This window comes from Epinephelus moara, unplaced genomic scaffold, assembly GCF_006386435.1.
Source record: "Epinephelus moara isolate mb unplaced genomic scaffold, YSFRI_EMoa_1.0 scaffold570, whole genome shotgun sequence".
NCBI lineage: Eukaryota > Metazoa > Chordata > Actinopteri > Perciformes > Serranidae > Epinephelus > Epinephelus moara.
The window spans coordinates 11,111-15,983 of NW_026082510.1; the positions used below are offsets into that span (position 1 = coordinate 11,111).

Genomic DNA, 4,873 nt, shown 5'->3' on the forward strand with positions numbered 1-4,873 from the left:
TGTTCACTCCAACACGTTAACATGAGAGCTGGAAGGAAGCCGACTACGCTACACAGCCGCTCCACTCTGCTCTGAACAGGAAGTCCCTACTGGTCTTTATACTGGATGTGCTGCATCACTGACTGACAGCTGGTTTATAACTTCTCTTGTCTTCTTCTCTCATCAGATGGTGGCGATGAGAGATCAGCTCCACTGTCAGACACAATGTGAAGTCCACCATCATCCCTGTGTGTTCCTCTGGATCTGACAGTATCATCATGAGTGTATCAAAGACTGCTCTGTCCATTTTTACTCTTAATGATGACATGGGGTTGGACTGGGAGCAAAATTCAGCCCTGGCATTTTCCATCTGGACGTTTCACATTTTACAGTTTTGGTCCTTTATCCATTTCATTTATATTTTAGACTCAACTCTGCTCTTTCTGTCTTTATTTAATTTGTTTCTTTCTGCTTCACTTCTGACACCACATGGACAGAACCACTTGAAAGGGTGGGGGGAGATGACAACAGTCCGTACCACTGCACCTGCCTTTCAGAATAGGTAGTGTGTTTTGGGGCCGTGTAACCTCTGCTCAGATGAGCTGTTCCAACATCAAGTCAGCCAAAACCAGCAGGTCCAATTTTCCCCATTTTGCTGGTGGTCCAGTTCATTTGGCGTTTGCCAGAATTGCCAGATTACCAGTCTGAGTCTGTCTCCACACTGTTAGTCTGGCTCTCTGGATGTGGACTGTGGCTATCAGCCTGCCATGGGGCCGCTGATTACAGCCGTCATTCTCCCTTCCTTTAACTGTATGTTCCAAATCCCCTTCACTACAGGAAACAACAACAACCTGTGAGCTAACAACTTACACACTGAAGATGGCGAGTTGTGTCAAAGATTTGGATCGTGCAATAAGGCGTGTCTGCGTTGTTGTTTCAGGGAATTGTTTTAAAAATCTACAACAAATCAAACAACTTGTGAACGCACCTCAGAAAAGCCCCAACTCCGTCTTGCAGGACTATCATGCCTGATGTGGATCTGTTTCCTGACTCGGCCAGTCAGAGTTGATATGTCACATCTTGTAACTCTGGCAGCAGCATGCTCCAGTCACCATGACTTAACTAATGTACCGACCCGTTCCACTTCACAGGAGCTTCTGTGTTACTGTTGTCATGACGATCTGCTGGAGCCACATACAGCAAATCATCTGTGGTTTTAACCGCTGAGCTCCTCCAGAGCTGAATATCGTCAGGCTTCACCTCCACAGCTCTTATTCTTATTCTTGTCTTTATTCTATGGATGTATATATTGTAGTAACCATTATAGCACAATACGTATTTTATATTTCTGAATGTAAGACTAGTTTATACAGTGTAATGTAGCACAGTGCACATATCTGTATATTTTTACACACTCACAGACTCAGCACACTGAAGATATTTTATTCTTACTATCTTAAGCACTAGTGTTAAACATTGTTATTTCTATTTTATTGGATTTTATTACTTTATATTCACATACTTCTATTTCATACTCCTATTTTTACTTATAATTCTTCAGTCTTTACATCCGAGCGGCTGTAACGAATCACAATTTCTCCTCGGGGATCAATAAAGTCTTTCTGATTGTGAAAGGTGAATCACACAGTGACATACGACCGTTAATAAGGATCGGAGGCCCCACGTTATGATATGATCAAGATATAATATTATTGCCATTTTAAATGTTTTGCGATACGCTGAGTATTATGATAACATTTATGTTCCATAAAGTCACCCCACAGCTCGATATGCAGACACTTTTCATTGTTGTTCGAACTTTTTGTTTTTTAAAATGTAGGTTTCCCCTTAGATTATAACCTCCCTCCCTTTCTGTGAACATTTCCCGGCAGTAGATTGTTTCTTGCTTTGTACATTATTATCGCTGTTTTGAACAAACAGTGGGTTTATGTGTTCTCTGTATCCCGCCTTGTTTATTGTTCTTATTGCTCTTTTCTGTATTGTGCATATTGGCTGTAGAGTGCTTTTATAGATGTTTCCCCAGACCTCCACACAGTATGACAGATATGGTAAATACAGTGAACAGTATAGGGTGTGTAATGATTTGTGATCCAGAATGTGTCTTGTTTTTCCCAGTATTGCAGTGCACTTTGCCAGTTTTGATCGTATGTGGCTTACAAGAGATTTCCAGCTGATTTTGTGGTCCAGGATCACCTAGAAATTTTATTTCATAAACTTGTTCTATTTTTATATTATCTATTGTCAGTTCTACATTGAAATCAGGTTTATTTTTTTTTCCATAAATTTTGTTTTGCTTAGATTTAATGATAATTTATTTCTGTCAAACCACAGTTTTAGATGGCGCTCTCTGTTCAACAAAGGGTTACAGGCACACTGGACTGTCTGTCCTTGAGCTGTTTTCTGTAAACCAAGAGCGCCATCTAGTGGGCTCAGAAAATAAATCATTACATTTCAAAAACTCCTAACTTTTCTATCTGGACAAAAGTATGTGGACATCCTCACACAGCAGTGGTGGGATGCAACTAAGTACTGTACTTGAGCTACATTTTGAGCTCCTTGTACTTTCCATTGACTTTATACTTTTATTCCACATACCTTTCACCATCTGTACATCTTCTCAGGTTTTTGATGAGCTTTACTTTAATATTTAAATCTAACAGTGCTTTGTTCCCTCATCTTGAGTCATCTGATCATTTGAGTCTGATTTTGAATGTTTGCATGGAGTTGATCAATATTTAATAAAGCAGATATTTCCATGAGCACTCAGTGAGTTTAATAAGTTCATGTCAGATCCTTGTTGTCTTGTTGTGTTCTGTGTACGTTTCTGAGACTTTTCTGAGCAGCACTCTGGACTCTGCGTGTCCACCATTCAGCTGGATTATCATATTCATATTTCAGATGAGAACAGAGGTGAGAAACATAAAGCGTGTTCATAAAGTCATGTATTTCCCTCTGTGTGATGTGACTATGAGCTGCAGACCAAGAGTCACAATGTCTTCCTTCCACCTCACAGCTGATTTCTATAAAGATGGCGTCTTCATCAGGAGCAGCTCCACAGGAAACATGACCATCCACAGTGTTTCTCCATCTGATGAAGGACTCAAATGTAACTGTGTCTCTGGAGCTGGAGGATCAGCAGACAGCTGGCTGACTGTCAGAGGTGAGGGGGGTTTCACTCAAGTTACATTTGTCTTCAACTCTTCATACATAAAACCAGCAGTGCAATGTGACGAAAACACAAAGAAGAAGAAATCCTGACGTTTCAAATTTAAAGTCCAGAGGAGAAAATGTGTGTGATTGTTTTTTAAGTTGAGTCTAGTTTACTTTACAACTTTTATCTTTGAATGAAGAATATTTCAGTCTGTTATCAGTATTTTAGAAAAGTTTTCCTGGTAACTGTGAAATAAAGTAACACTTTGACATAGATGTCTCATAAATAACACTTTGTACAGTGTAGTATTTCTACTTTTACTCAAGTCAAAGAATCTGAGTACTTCTTTCACCACTGCAGAAAACTTGAGAATGTTTTATAAAATGTAACTCTGTGTTTTTAGTCATGAATATTTACTGTTACAGAGAAATACCCAAGTTTTCAGGGGATTTAAAGTCGAGTCCAAAAAGCTCCGACTGCTGACGAGCACCAGGAAGTCTCTCAGATTCAGTTTCTCTCTGCAGCGCCTCCTGCAGGCCGTGATCCTCCACCTCCTCTGCTGTCTGTCTCTGCTCTGCTGCGCCACCTGGTGGCTGGAGCTCCTTACCTGCTGTCCACCATCTTACTGGGACTCATTGACAGAGACAGAGCGAGAGGTGAGAACAGCTGCACTAACTAAAGCTCAAACTCAGATTGTTGAATTTACAACACATATATATGCATAATACAATATTTATGTACAGATTTATAATAATTTGGAGATTAGCGCCACCTCTTGACAATATTAGGAAACACTATCTATAGTCAGCCCTCCTGAATATTATTAAATATCATTAACAGTTTAAAGTTTAGTTAGTTATTGATAAGCAAATACATGTAGCCGCTAACAGCAGGTAGCATTTAGCTATCTTGGACCAAACAGTGTCATGATCCTGGGTTTAGTTTCTATCCTGTTATCTTGTGGACTTTGTTTTGGAGTTTTCTGTCTGTGCTCCTTGTTTCATGTTACTCATTCATGTTGAATCTGTTTCCTGTTTTATTTTGTAGACTCTCTCCTCATGTGTCACGTCTGCTTTTACTTCCTGTCTTTGTGTGTTTTCCCACCTGTTTTCTATCACACCTGTCTTCCTTCTGTCTCGTTAGTCCTTCCCTGTTCCCAGAGTCTTCCCTTCACACCTATTGTGTGTTAGTCTTGTTTGCTCCACCCTAGTGTTTCCCACCACACCCTTGTTGTCAGCCAATCCCCATTTCCCTCCTTTTGCCTGTGTCCACCTACTCCAGTTGTGTCTCCTTCTTGTGATTGGTTTTCTGTGTATATATACCTGTGTGTTTCACTTTGTTCCTCGTCAGTTCATCTGTGTTCATCCCCGTGTTCATGGTGTCGTTCCCTGCTCCGTTTCCTGCCTTGGGGGCCTGTATCACGAAGCAGGATTAATGTCTTAGCGAGGTAACTTCAGGGTTAACCCTGGGTTTTTGGTCTCACAAAGCCGGTTCAGTTCTTATCGGGATAGATCACCATGGTAACTCACTCTGAACGGCTATCCTGCTCTGGAGCAGGGTAAGTTCAGGGTTGAATCTGATCCTATAAAAAGCACCACCCACTGGCCAATCAGCTGTTCGGAAAAAAATGACTCCGCTGACAGAAATGCAGCCCAGTCATGACGGGAAGTTTAATTCATTTGATTGATTTTGATTTGAAAGTTTATTTTGAACATTAAAAAA

The 4,873-nt window shown here is 40.5% G+C and overlaps 2 long non-coding RNA genes across 3 annotated transcripts in view; one reads left to right on the forward strand and one right to left on the reverse strand.

Annotated features, from left to right (window-relative positions):
- LOC126387503 (uncharacterized) overlaps positions 1–2,759 on the forward strand; it is a 4,178-nt gene extending 1,419 nt beyond the window's left edge. The window contains exon 2 of the long non-coding RNA XR_007569690.1: positions 167–2,759. This is a non-coding gene — a long non-coding RNA (uncharacterized LOC126387503). The remainder of the gene's footprint in view (positions 1–166) is intronic.
- The window catches only part of LOC126387502 (uncharacterized), a 30,023-nt gene that overhangs the window by 5,188 nt on the left and 19,962 nt on the right, over positions 1–4,873 (reverse strand). The gene's annotated exons all lie outside the window — the stretch shown is intronic.